This window comes from Parasteatoda tepidariorum, chromosome 2 (genome assembly GCF_043381705.1).
Source record: "Parasteatoda tepidariorum isolate YZ-2023 chromosome 2, CAS_Ptep_4.0, whole genome shotgun sequence".
Taxonomy (NCBI): Eukaryota; Metazoa; Arthropoda; class Arachnida; order Araneae; family Theridiidae; genus Parasteatoda; species Parasteatoda tepidariorum.
Window position 1 is genome coordinate 57658325 of NC_092205.1, and position 15760 is coordinate 57674084.

The 15760-nt window shown below is 27.9% G+C and overlaps 1 protein-coding gene across 4 annotated transcripts in view; it reads left to right on the forward strand.

Moving 5' to 3' along the window:
- The window catches only part of LOC107443147 (calcium-transporting ATPase sarcoplasmic/endoplasmic reticulum type), a 75778-nt gene that overhangs the window by 19202 nt on the left and 40816 nt on the right, over positions 1-15760 (forward strand). For 2 of the 4 annotated variants that reach the window (XM_071177628.1, XM_043048409.2), the window contains exon 1: positions 15139-15431. The exons of 1 other annotated variant lie outside the window; for it this stretch is intronic. The gene's annotated coding sequence lies outside the window, so the exon portion shown is untranslated. Of the gene's footprint in view, positions 1-15138; positions 15679-15760 lie in introns of those variants that run through there. One more of the 4 variants, XM_071177630.1, reaches the window with a different exon arrangement.

Below are 15760 nucleotides of genomic sequence, written 5' to 3' on the forward strand. Positions count from 1 at the left end.
GGCAGCTTACCGATCAAAGAGCTTCTCTTATAAGATAATAGCTGACGAGATGAGTTCTATGTGGTCGCGTGTTGTAGTTTATTAAAATGAAACCAGGGGGCCTATTGCATCTCTGAAAGAGGCAAGCGTAGTATTCTAAGACTTCGTTCCTATTCCTCACACCATAAAGTGCCTCTTTCAAAAACATTGAAGAGTGTGCGACTATTAAGCCTGTCTGAATCCACCACTAAACACCCATTTCCAGAACGATTTATCTCTCAAACAATGGTGAGCAGTTAGTGGATTCCTGCTTCGTTCACTGCGAAAATATGAACAAGGACTCACTCTCTGCCTATTATGATCCGGGAATCTGTCCATTGTGGTAGCAGCATCGTCCATTGGTGATCTTGGCACCTCTCATGTCTTTGGCTAGTGTGAGATACGTTATAGGGCAAAACTAATGGTCGTCACCGGGTACAGGACGACTAAATATAAAAAAAATGGTGATTGAAAAATTGTCTGCCTGTCGCCATCCGATTGCCATTTTTTTCGATCAACAATGTACTTTATGTTCATTCTCTTTCATCGAATTAACAGGATTCTAAGATCTGCGTTTTCAATGCACGGTATTCTGTGTCCTCTGGACATTAATGCTCTCAAGAAGTTTGGCCTATATGAATTTGGGTTGCTAGCAGTGCAAAAGAAAGTGCAATAAAATATTAATCTAAGGTTTCAAATTCATTCATCATTCTTAATAATTAGTATGCTCTTACTAAATGTAATTAGAAACTGTCCAATAAATTGTAGATAATCATTCAAATTTAAAAATTCTTTTAATTTTGAGCACGCACCTGTTTTTTGTTGAAGAAAAATGAAACATAGAACTGTCAGCATATAAAACACATTTAAATCGCTGAAAGTACTTTGAATTTTTCTATTGTTTTTGAAGCGTTTACCATGTAAATTAAGCATTTAAATCTTGTTTTATGGTTTTTTTAAAGGAACATTTTTCTGCCTTAACAAATACTTTCTTTAAGTAACATTAACTAAATTTTAAAAATAAAAGTTTTTGAAATTATAAATAATTGTGCATTAATGTATAACGGAAATTATGAGTCAAACCATGCGAAAGAAACTGAAATCCAACAACCTATAAGTATAGCTATAGTAACCAATAAAATGGATCAAAATAATCTAAATTATAAACATAAATTTCAAAATTATTTATCAAATACCATCCCGAAATATGTTAAGCATCGTAAGCAATAATTGTGTGTATGCATGCATTTTAATTAAGAGATTTTTTACCTGAGAAATGTTTTTAGCTATTTTAATTCATTTGTAACATTATCGATGCATCGTTTAAATGTTTCGATGCACAACAAGTTATTAATCTTCAAATGTCAACTTTTTATAACGTTTCATTTATACCAATTGATTAAATGTAATAGCCAATTAATACTAAAAATTATTGAAACTGCTATTTTTTCAAAGACCTTTTCAATTGGGAGTTTTATTAATTTAGAGTATTATTAATTGGTTATTATATTTTATTTTAATTGCTCATATCCATAATAAAAATTTCACATGTTAACTTTTTATAACATTTTATTCTTTTAAAAAAAAGTGTAAAGACTTTCTTTTTAAAATTATGTTTGTTTAAAATAAGAGAACGTTATTAGCTTATTGTTTATATTTATTTTTTGGAACTTCGTTTACAATGGTTGAGGCATTCAATTTTTCGAAAAAAAATTAATTAGTCGAATCCTCTAATTCAATTGCTTATTTAATTATTTGTTTAAAGTAGTTTTTCTGTAGTTTTCTTTTTCAAATAAAAAGTAACTTTTAAAGAAAAATTACCTATTAATTTAAAAGAAAAAGAAAAATTAAAAAAAAAACAGCGTAACAAGCAAGTAAGAGAGAGAAAAATTGCATTATTATTAAAATTAAATATTTGTTTTTCTCTTCAATTACCTATAAAAATAACAGTATTTTCTGTTATAAAGATAATTTATAAAGAAAGACTTATTCTTATTAATTGGTATAATTAAGATTTTGTGCATTAAAATATTCTATAATGTCACATATTCAATATGAAGCTACTTTTCTAGCTCATAAGAATGTAGTATGATTACAAAATAATTTTACACCAGTCAAATGAGTCAATGGCACGATGTTGTTACAAATTTTGAAAGAGTTATTTATGTCTGTTACTTTTAACTTGAGAAAGCAAGTCCGTAAAGACAAAACAGTATTGGAAAAATAGTTTTTGCAACTGTTTACTCAACTCTGCTTTATACAACATTTCGAAGGAATGAATCATTAGTAATTATTAGACCAGATAATTTTTTTTAATATAACTTTCTATTAGCTCTTAATATTATGCACTAGATTGACAATTTAAACATTGGAAATGCAAATAAATGAATAAGATGCATGAAATTTTTAGCTCAAATAGATCTCGGCATTTGTATATGTAAAGAAAGCATTTTAGTAAATTAGAATTCAATTTAGTAAATTAGAATTAGAATTCAATTTTTAATAAATTTAGTACCCAATTTTTTTCTGGCTACGGATTGATTTTCTTTTGGCGGAACCTCGATAATAAAGTTTATTAGCATTTGTAAACTTAACCAAAGAAACGCTACTAATCATATTGAAAATATTAATGTTAATTTTTTTTTCATTTTATAAATAGTTTTAAAATTAGATTTCATATTAGACATTCGAATTGATAACTGCGGAGCGACCTGTAGTATAACTTTGAATCTGTTTAGTATAAGATGAAAATGAATAAAATAATTATTGTTGAAATGAAAATGAGTTAAGATCGTTGAATGAATTAATTCTTATTAATGTTGAGAATGGTTACATATTTATATATTTCTTCATTATTGAAAACTTTGTTATACTCTTAGAATTGAAAAGGTTGATGGGAAATATTAATACAATTTGTTTTTATATATTTTTTAAAATGAAATAAATAGCTTTGTAATTTTTTCCCCACTGATATTTTGCTTGCGATTTCGTAAAAATGACCGAGATATTAAATAAATAATGGATTGTTGATTGAATATAACGGCAGATATCAAAAATCCTAAATGGTTTTAAAAAGACTTTATTTCTTGGAGCTCCTGTGACACTTCCACGGAATCCTAGGGTTCCACGGAACACCTTTGAGAACCAGTGAGTGAGAGAACTTGAAAGTCAATCTTACTGTTAAGCCATAGGATTATTATATATGACAAAAAACTTACTTAGGAATTTGTTTTTAATGTTAAACTACATTAACCATGGTATGCGTTATAAAATAAATAGTTTGGAATAAAAGGAAGTTATTTACTAATTTAATTGAATACGAGTGAAGTGAGTATTTATTTAAAAATTTTCTTAATTTCTAGTTTTATTACTGATTATTTCATATAAATAAGAAAGAAAAAAGTTAATCACTAAAAAAAAAAAGGAAAACTGTGGGTTCAAATCATCATTTTAGCAGGGGAAAAAATGTGAAATGAAAAAAATCAAACAAGAATTTACATTTTCATACGTTTTATGAATGTTTAATTAAATGGTAAAAATAGAAATCTATTAGTAATTCAAAAATATTTTTTTCTTAAAATAGAAAATCTGGGAATATTATTTCCCACTCTACGTATCAGTTAGTCACTTGGGAGTTAACTGTATTTTATGACGAATTGGAATATTACAAATTTTCAGGAAATACTGGACCACTGCCAAAATGACCCATTACGGTGAGAAACAACTCTCTAAATTAATTTACGTTTCGATTGGCATTTTCTAAGCAGCTTTTGTTTGACTCATGATTTTTACCCTAAGTGATGATGTTTAGCGGAATTCTGTTATTAATTACATTCATTATTTATGCCTCAGTATCTTTCAATCATTTAGAATAGCTAGAAAATGCTCCAACTCAATATTTTATTTCTTGTTACAAGGGACTGTTCACATATTAAGTTAGTGAAAATGTTCTGTACCTATGTCTGAAAAAAGGAATTTCTAAACTTTATATAGGGTGTTTCGTTATAATGATCCATAATATTCTGTTATTAATTACATTCATTATTACCGGAATTCTGCTAATAATTACATTCATTATTTATGCCTCAGTATCTTTCAATCATTTAGAATAGCTAGAAAATGCTCCAACTCAATATTTAATTTCTTGTTATAAGGGGACTGTTCACATATTAAGTTAGTGAACATGTTCTTTACCTCTGTCTGAAAAGGAATTTCTAAACTTTATATAGGGTGTTTCGTTATAATGATCCTTAATATTCTATTATTAATTACATTCATTATTACCGGAATTCTGCTAATAATTACATTCATTATTTATGCCTCAGTATCTTTCAATCGTTTAGAATAGCTAGAAAATGCTCCAACTCAATATTTAATTTCTTGTTACAAGGGATTGTTCACATATTAAGTTAGTGAAAATGCTCTGTACCTATGTCTGAAAAAGGAATTTCTAAACTTTATATAGGGTGTTTCGTTATAATGATCCTTAATAATTATTTTTTAAACTATTATCAAAAATGAAAGTAAAAATATATTGAATAAATTTTTCAGGAAACAAGAAATGTAAATTTTTTTTCTTTGCTAAGGTCAGTTCCTACTTAGATCAACAAAGACATTTTTTATTTTAGTAACTCTTTATTGAATAATTACAATTAATCTAAACATGTATGACAGAATCACAATATTAGGTGGCAAAATAGAAAGAGAATTTTACCTTAGATATAAAACTAAAATTAATTATTTAAATTAACTAATTAAAAATTAATTAATAATTAATTAAAATTTATTAATTTAATTAAGGAATTAATAATTGAAAAAACTGCATTGACATCAAGTGTCACCTGTTACAAGTTTAAGAAAAAGTATTTGATCTTGAGTGGATGAATAAAAAATATTTCATTAACGATTGAAAATTTGAACAAGATATATAAATATATATTGGGAGACTGTGAATTAATACTAGGAATTAAAAAAGAAATAAAAACTCTATAGAAGTCTAACGATTCACCTATGAAAAAGGTGAGACTGAAAACTTTGCAGATTGCGGAATTGAGGAGCCTATTGGTGATTATAAGGAGCACCTATAACTTTTATAAGACAATCAAACTGGTTTTGAGACTTTCCCTCCTATCTGACTCGCTAGTTTCTGACTGATTTCAATAGCTTTTTTCCCCCTATTAATTTGAGGCCTCTATTGTTGTATTCATATTTATTTCCGTTTTCTGCAAGGATTCTAAAATTAGGCATCCTGAAAGGTCAATATGCAATACCTGATATACTACAGACAATATTCTGCAGTCCTTCATCATTGACTAATTTATTTTCTGGCCTTAATAGCTATTATAATTAAACCTATTATAATTTTATCAAAAAAAAATCATAAAAATCTGAGAAAATTTTAAATCTAAAATATATTTATTAAAATAAAAAATATTTAAAATAAGATTAAAATAAAAAATATTCAATAAATTTAAATAATACTTATTAAAAATAAAAATACAAAAGTACTATCTAAAATTAAAAAAATATTTTTTAAAAAATGCGCTGCTATTACTTATTTTCCGGGAATAATATTCGAGTTACGCTTACGTCAAATTTAAATATCAACAAGAGAAAAAAATATCTTTATTATTATTTCTAAAAAAAGATATCTTCTTTATTGGCTACAAAAGAACAAACAATAACTTTTTAACGTACTTTAATTACAGCAAAAAATTACTGCACGTGCTTTATTTCAGTGACTGTTTACTTCATCTTTCCCTTTTTTCCCCTTTTACTACAGCGCGCTATAAACATAACAGTCAATTTGAAGCCAATTAAAAAAAAAAACAATAAATATATCACTTTAAATCATTTTACAAACATAATATATAAGTTTTACTATCTTGACAATGATATAATGCTGATATGTATGAAATAGTACCATTTTCTGTTGAATTTCTTAATATATACTTAATATATAATATATACATCATTAATTTTTTTTTAAAACTCATTCTCAATATTGCTTCCTTGTTTTTTTGCCAAGATCAATATCACACAAAAAATTTGCGAGTTTTTTTTAGTATTTTTACCCACATCATTGTTATTTATTTTAAAAATTATAACGACAATTAACTTTAAGTCGTTTGTATCTTTGAAAATAGCATAATCTTCTGCATTATTCACATACAATAAAACAGTTTTTTTTTATTTTTATCAGCGCTGTCTATATGTTTATTTAATATAAAATTCGAAATTCGTCTTTGTGACAATAAAGTGCAATCACTTAGCATTTTAATTCCTTTATCTTTTAATTTACAGTTCTTAATATATTTATTAACTTCTTATTCATGATATTTTAAAAATAAATAATTAGACATTTTAATACAAATATAATATAGATTTTAATACAAAAATAAGCACAAAGTACATTCATTTTCAAAATTTACTAAATGAATTTAAACAATTGGGATATGGGGGTATTTTGAAACGGGGATATTTTTTGCAAGAATATACCCAATTCATATAGAATATGTAAAATACATATAGAATCTACATATAACATACTTATTAATAAAAATAAAATTCTAATCTACAAATATCCAGGACTCTTAAACGTCTACATATAAGAAATTTAGGTTATGAATTCCATTTTCAAACAAATTAAATATTAATGCAGTAAAATATTTAAAAAAAGAATATTTTACTTTTACATAATAAGGAAGCATGCAAATATGAGAACATTTTAACGAGTGTATAAATGTAATTTTATATTTGTTTATACAATTTAATACTTAGATTTTCGTCTTATGCATATACATTATCATAAAAGTTCAAAATTAGTGAATGTTGACTACCACATAGTTGCTTTGATGAATGTCTGATACTTTAGTTAAATAGTATCATTATTTTTCACTTACATCGGTAAACTGGGACACTCAGCAGTCAGCATGCACAGATGATGAATGTTGGCTAGTTTTTGTTGTCTTATTTCTCACTTACAACGTAAAATAATGACATTCAATGTGTACTGAGTATAAACATTGGATAGTTTTTGTTATCATTGTTTCTGAATTACAACTCCTCCATCTGTGCATGTTGAGTATATACGAAAGACTTGAGACAATATAATAAGCTTCATTTTCACATTAATCAAAGGAACGCTTTTTGAGAAAGATGTTGGATCAATATAAGAAATAAGATATTTCTATATATACTATTATGCAATAGAAAGTACCTATCTGGGAACATTACTGTAGAACAGTTTGATGTAAAAATTTCACCTTTGCTAAAAATGTAATTTACTGCCTCAATTATTTTATATATTTATCGGTGCAATATGAAATAACGATTTTTATCAAAAATATTTTATTCAACATCCATGGTGACTGACTACATTTACTAGTGCAATCTAGATAATATATTGTTTTAAGAAATATTTCAGACATTCACTTAAGTGGCATTTTCATCTTTTACAATAACATACGGATGTGTGGATTGCATATGGATTGGAAATTAAAAAAAATATGTAATATTTAACGAAATTAAAAAAATATTTAATATTTTATTAATAATAAATAAGAAAAAAACATCTAAATATTTTATACTCCTCGGTTCTCCCAAATTATCTTAAGGGAAATTGTTAAACAATAAAAATCTAGGCTGTCAAATTGTTAAATAATCGAATACTAATTAAAAAAATTAAAAAATCTAACTTCTGCTGTTATTTTCCTTTTCTTTAAATATTACTCATCTCTCAAATCAGTGACAATCAAATCAAATCAAAAACCTAAACACTAAAACTATTATATAATTGTTGTCAGGCTTTTTGCTCAACCATTAGCAAAAAGTTAATGGTTGAGGAACTACTTGATTTGTCCAAATCAAGTTATGTAGAATCAGCATAACGATTTGTTGATTTTTCATAATTCTACATAACATAATTCTTCTGATGATACATAACTTGATTTGACCAAATCAAGTTATGTAGAATCAACATAATGATTTATAAATCCAAGGCTGGGCGCAGGTTTTATGGTTATAAATGTTATTGAGTATTCTTTCTTCAAAACACGAAATGTCTTATTTTCATATTTGCAAATAATTTAATTTTACTTAAAATTCAATTTTTGAAGGGCCAATGTGTTTTACAACTACAAACCAGAAATATATTTCTCAACATCACAAACACACTTATTAAGTATTTCATACATATTTTTTTTTTACAAAGAATTATCTGCAATTTTTTTTTTCTAAATTTATTAATTATCGTTACAGTATTTGAAAGGAAAATAACCCAGATCCAAGCCCTGAGACTATTCTTATCTTTCTTTTTCAAAATACGACCTTGCAATTCTATTTCAATGCCATGTATTAAATGCAAAAATAAATTAAACTCCACTGTCTGCGTAAATGAATGAATAAATCAATGCCCTCCGCCACTAAGAGTAAGTCCTAATCAATTTTACGCTCAAGTCTCGTTTAAAAACTTATTTTGCCCGCAATTGCGAAGGAGAACGAAAGAGTTGTAATAAAAAAATAAAATGTTATCAGTCTGTTTCATAAAGAATGTCGATCTTTTAATCTGTTTTATCTTATATTTACGGTGACATTGTTCTAGGACGCTTATAAAGTTGTATTTTATATCTTTGCGAAGACAATAAAGGTTTTAGAAGTTCAAGAGATTTAGAGTACTCTTAAATTTTGCTTATTTTGTTCTATGTTTTCATACAGAAGAAAGTAAAACTTATTTGGTAGAATAAAGCTACCTATCAATCGATTATGGGTATTTATCACTCAAAATCTATACAAGATCAAATTTTCAATAAGTTTTAGATTGAAAGGTACAGGGTGATTATATAGTTGCTTTTCGAACATATCCCTTGGCTAGCATATCGTTCGATAGAAAGAAGGAGAAAGCTAGCAGGAAGTCTTATATTTTAACTTTGATTTCTCATAAACTAGTTGATAAATTTCGTTAAATTTCTTTATTTTACTTTATAAAATTAGATTCTTTAAAAATGATGTAAAAATTTGTATACCTTAAAATTCAAATTTTTTTCAACTTATTATTAAAAAAATTTTTAATTAATATTAAAGATTATTTTTGAATAAAATTATCTTTGGATAAACGAATATTTTAATTGTGCCCAAAGATTTTCAAATTCGTTGAAAATTTCACGAGATAAGGCAAATTACGTAAAAAAATAAAATTAAAATTAAGGGGTCCAACCTTTCGACCGCTCCCTGACCATATTATAGGGAATATATTTCCAAGATTAATCAAAAGGAAAAGAAAAATTAGGAATTAGAAAAATTATTAATTTTAATTAAAATTTTATTTAAAATTAAAGAAAAACGTCTTTATTAAGTGAAGGAACGTTTCTGAAAATTCGTTAATCAGATCAAAAGTCCCTGAAAGTGTATCGTTTTTCTTTTCGTACTGTATCTTGGTTATATATAGTTATTGAGTGGCGGTGGATCAAGCGATAGGGCGTCCGACTCAAAACGAGATGACCCTGGTTCGAATCCCAGCGGTGGCTGGTTGATACGAATACTGCTCCCGGCTCGCAGCGACCATAATGCTGGCATAAAATATTCTCTATGGTAGTCGGATCATGAGTTAGAATCCCCTTGCCGTCGGACTAACCGTGGGACGTTTTCGTGGTTTTCCTCACCATGTAATGCATATGCGGGTTAGATCCATCAAAAAATCTTCTACGAAGGCTAGATGGTCCCAATGCTTGCTTCAGGTGATTCCATTTCCTCTGGGTTGGGGTCAATGTACAAGGGTAGGTAGTTGAAAATTGATAGTCGTAAACTCAAAATTGGGTCGACGATTCAACACCGGTTGTAAAATAAAATAAAATAAAATGTAATTATTTGCTCCGCCCTGTAGAGGTATTTTGCTTTGTACTATAGTATTTTTAGTTAATAATTATAATTCTGGGTACTATCTGTTGTGTTGGTGACCTTTTCAGGTTTCCCAGGCATGTCTTAGATATATTTTCTGTTTTTTTAAATATTTTTTCAATAAATTTTATTGGAAAATAAAACCCTCTAATGCTAATGATTGAAAAAAACAGAGTTGAGGTAGATAAGGACCCAAATGTCATTATTTTTATCATAAAATGCCGGTTCCTATAATAACAATAGTTCATTTTTGCTAGGCATAATAAAATTAATAAAATAGTATGCTTGCTGCATTTTCAACTACTCTCTTAATTGTACCTTCGATCGGTCCAAGGTAGGTACGCTCAAATAACTTTCCCTAGAATTTTGTCACTGATAATATGATATATAAAGAACAAGAATAGTGTTAAAAACAATTATTAAATTCTCATGGTTACTGTAATTAATTCAGTTTTAATTCTTAAGTTAAAACACTTATATTTTTTCATCGGAACATGATTCTTACAGTAAAAAAAGTCAAAATGGAGCCAGACCTACATATTTTTTAGAGCGAATGGTGGCTACGCTAGACAGAGACGAAAAAAATCAGAAGAAAGCAAGTTGCAGCATCCATATCACTGAGTCATTCCATTCCATTTGTTGTCAGAAGATGCATTCAGTTCAGCTTAATGCTTCTCCGCTTATTACTGATATTTTCATGTTACAGGATTCGACCGATTTCATTCGAATTTTACATCTTTGCTTTATAAAATTACACTAATTAATAAAAAAAAATGCATACACTGCAATTTAAAATGTTTCCGACTTTTTGTAAATAAAATAATAAATAATTATAAAAAATGCCATAATTGTGTGTAATTTTTTTTTTAATTAGTTTAAAAAGTTCACGAAATATGGAGAATTATTTAAAAAGTAATGTTAACAATAAGAGTTCCAAACTTTGGATCAATCTCCTTACCAAACAATTTTCACCAGATAGCGGTTATACTCACTATATATTGAGGGTCAAATCCAAATTAGTAAAAAAAAAATATGTTTATTCAGAAAAAGGACGATTTTACGTCTGATTTTGTAACTTAAAATATCGTCTGCCTTAATAGTGAGAATATTTGAGGTCCTCCCAGTGAACCATGAAGATTGAGTCCTAGTACGTAAATATCCGATCATTAGGATCATTAGTTATTCAGGGTGATTCGTTTGTTTTTCTTTTTTCTTTTTTTCGCATTGTATAAAATTTTATTACGTTCTTTTGAAAATGCTGCATGTATTGAGATGATTAAAACGAATGATATACGTCAAGATTTTTTGACCTTTTCGCCCCAAAATGTTTTTAAATGGAAGGAAAAAGTCCTGCTTTCCTTAAATATTCCGTTTAGGTAAAAAAAAAAATTGCGTGTTGATTATTTTTTAATTCCGTTGTTTTTCCTTTTATTCCATTCTCTTTTGCTTTCTTTTCATTCTATTTTCAGAAACTAACAAATTACATGCATTTTCTTATTGGAATAATTTTCCATATTTTTTCATTAGAATAATTTCCAAGCTACCAAATTAAAATTCTGGATTATAAATAAATACTAAATCGCAATTTTAGTTTTTAAAAAAATTACATTGGAAGCAGTTATTATTTGTTTTCCGTTGCATGAGACTTTTTAATGGGTCCTTAATATTTTCATGTCGCTGATTTTAAATCTGCAATTGGTTTTCTCTCTCCAAGCCACCGTTCTTTTTTTTTTTTTTTTTTTCCTCAAATGACATTTTCGGTTGATTTTTTTCTTCTTTTTTTTGAAATGTACAAGTTTAAAAACGTACTATATATTACAGGGGATCACATAAATGTAGCGTCAAACTTCCAGGTGAGTTAGTGCACATCATCAGAATTAAAATTGCATGGGAATCAATGCCGAGAAATGTCGTCATACGCCGCTAGGGGGTGCTTCCTCTATTATGAACTGTTTCTTCGTATGCTTCTGAACAAAGTAATTATTAGTCAAATAAGAACTAAAATTAAAGTGGAAAAAATCATATTTAACAGGGAAGTAAAGTTTCTGTATTATCTCCTTAAATACCAAAGGTAATATACGAGTATCCGTCAAAAACTACGATATTTAGAAGCAAGTTATGAAAAACGTTAATGTAGAGAAATATACATAATGTGAAGTTTTGATCTCATATTTTAGTCTTTGAATTCCAAATAAAATAATTCCAAAACTAAACAATAAAACTGTTTCCAACTCCTTAAGCTCTAAAGCGAACGAAACTATTACCAAATGTTCTTTATTTGAACGACTTCTTAAAGTTAATCAATGATGCAGAGAAGTTAAATAAATACCAATGTGAATGTCATCAAACAATACAATATAAATTACATTAAAAAAAAACATTCATGATCCGCGCATTAGACTAATTTCTTTTGTATTATATACTATGAATTACTCATACATAGTTACTCCATTCTTTATTTGGTAACTGCGCTTCTTACAGTTACAAAATGTTGCAAATAATTGTTGGAATTATTTTAAATTGTGGATATGACAAAAATAGCTGTTCAAAAAGTTATTAATAAATTTTATTAAGTATAATGTTTGTAAACAGTTTTCATGGAAATATTTCGTTTGAGATAATGGATATTAAAACTGGTCAAGACAATAAATAAGTAAATGAAGATACATTGCATATAAAAATGAATTTTAATTTCATCCTTGCTATCTACCTAAAAAACACTAAAGAGTTTTTGCACTTTTGTGTCTTGTTAAAATGGTTTAGTATAACGATTTAATGGTTTAGTTGAACATATTTTTAGGTACAGGCAAAGTGCAGAAATTTTTATTCTGTTGAGCTGGTATATTAGCCATTCTCCGATATTTGAACATGTGATTTAAAGCATAAATATTATTATTTATAGTTTAACTCTAACAGCCGTGTAGTTTAATTACAATTTTTTTTAATATTTTCTATTCATAAAATTTGTTAATTTTAATTCATGAAAACTAAGAAGAAAATTGTTTTACTACAAAGTGATTTAGGGTGGGCTATGGCCTACGTGCGTGTAAAAACTTGAGGGTTTAAACACTTGATCCTTTGATATTCAGAGGTTATTCGGTTTAATTTGCATTGGGAGAATACAACATTCAGGGAATCGCTGACATTAAAAAAAATTTTTCTATACCTTTGCGACAAATTTGTAAAGTGCGATAAAAAAAAAATTCTGCCTAACTTTGGATCTAATGATCAGATTTTCACCTACTAGAACTCAAATTTAATGGCTCATGGGGGGGAGGGGGATCTCATAAACTCTAGTTAATTAGTGCAGACGATATTTTAAGTTAGGAAATCACACAAAATCGCATTTTCTCAGAATAAACTTACCTTTTTCTCGGTGGTTTTGGATTCCTTTCCCTCAAACTATAGAGGATAGCTGCAATTTGGTCCTAATCGGGTCATTTAATAATAGACCCCTTAGTTTTAATCTTTTTTTGCGTATTTCGCCATATCTCGACGAAATGCGCGAAAAGAGAATTGAATTTTAAACGAATTGAAAATGTATCGCCATCAATTATAAAATTTCGCAAATTCGAAGACAATTCCATGCAAAAAGTAATTTTTAATAATTATTTATTGTTATTTTTTTTAATAGTGGTCTCAAAAATTTCAGATTTAACAAATTTTTTCATAATTTCAAGGAATGCAGTTTTATCTTGAAAAATACAAAATTTAAGCGAAATCGGTCGAATAGTTCTTGAGAAATCGAATTCTAAGATCAAAATTCGAATAAGCGAATTTTGTTGTGTGCAAAATTTTTTCATTTCGTTAAAAAAAAAATTTCGACAAATGGCAAAAAGTTTTATTAACATTGAGGACAAAGGCATAGCTAACATTAGGGCAAACAGGACTGAGCCCCGAGCCTCTGAGTATTAAGGACTTCCAAGGACTAAGGATGACCCTGTTTGTGTGCTTACCCCAGAGGCTCCGAAAGTCAAGTTGCACTACTGATTAAGGGGTCAAACTTTGGACTGTTCTGAACAACCTGTTGGAACCATATTTCGCAGATTGTATCTCCCCCCCCCTCCATATTTTGAGGGTAAGAAATCCAAATCCGTAGGGGGAAAAATTAGTTTAATTAGAGAAAATACAAATTTTGTGTCTGATATATATCTGCAGTAATTAATTATCGAATTTGACGAAACCCCGCAAACAATTAAGTTTAAGTCCTAGAACTTGGAAATCCGATCATTAGATCAAAAGTCATTCAGAGTGTTCCTTTCTTTTTGCCTACTTTACAATTTTAATTTAGGTCTGAAAATTCGTATTAAATTTTTTAAATTTTTTTGATCTAGCATTAACGGGTTTACTTTTATAGCTATTAGCATAAATTTAAATATCATTAGCAAGTATTTGGTAAATAATGCGTTTATATATAAGATATTTTGTTGTTTTTAGAATTTACAAACATCTACGGAAAGATAGTCAACAGTGACTCTGTGGGTTTTACGAAGACATCTGTGACTCACCCACTTATAATGATTGATCAGCATATAATAATCATAAATGAATGATTCTTTGCGCTTGCTATTTTTATAGCTTCGCTTGCAGGCATAAATCTTTTCTCCATTACAATAGAAATCACCGTCAAGAATGGCTCAGTAGACTACTTTTAGAAATCTCATGGATTATCCATGGATCTAGAGTGCCTGCTTGCATATGTTTTAATTTGTATCTTCCACTTAAAGTTTTATCTTCCACACTCATATGGATATTTGATTTGTTTTGACTATTCCCGTTAAAGAATTTCAAATGATGTTTGACCGAAATACTTTTGACTATCTTGTGATGAAATCTGCATACATCTTGCTTATTTTTTTTATTACAGTCTGAAGTCTTTGCCTCCACCAATCGAATTATTTGCAATTTATTTATTCACTGCAGATTTAAATTTTAACGAAATTCTTAGAAATATTTATTCTTTTTCACCTAAAGGAGTTTGAAATGATTGAATTAATCACACGTTAAAGTCTAGATGAAATTAAAAATGTCAATCACAGAGATGAATAAATAATTTTCCGCTTTTACGTTCATTCAAAAATCTAAAATAAGTGTTGAAAGCGATAATATGAAAAACGTTGCAGTAATAATAAAACGTAAGTTTGTTAAAATTGTTAAAATTTCCTCCAGCAGCGCTTATCCGTTCTCACGTTCACGTTTTCTCTTATTTATTTCTGGCCAATCATCGCACTCCACAACCACATTACTTAACCGGCTCTCGGTTATGAAGAAGTGTATGACGAAGGGACCTGAAATACATTCCTGGATCAATATTATTTGGCATGCATCTAGATGTCCGAAATAATACATTCCTGACTATTTACTTAAATTTTATTGTCTGTGTTTTCTAAAAAATTTAATTGTTGTTCTTTAATTCTAAAAGCTGTGAAGTTTAATTAGGCTTACATTTACGTATTTGGATCAAAAAGTATTTGTCTAGTAGCCGTGTTGCCAGCTGGCAAAGTGGGTTTTTGAATGAGGTATTTATATGATTACGTTGCATGAAAAAAAATTATTATACGATCGTTTTCACGTAAATTAACTATCAAAACAAAGAGAATTTATATTAATTCTTAAAGTATCAGAAATATTAAGTTGTTGTCAAAATTTTAAAGACACTTTTATATCAACAAAAATAAAAACAAGAGTTCTGATTTTATTTACAGCTTTTCTATACTAATCATTTATTAAATAGAAAAGAATTTAAATTGATTTCTTATGTTGAAGGTACTATTTTTCTTTAAGTACATGTATATACTTGTTTCTTATTTAAAAACTAAGAGACTGGTGTAGCTTACATGTTCATGTA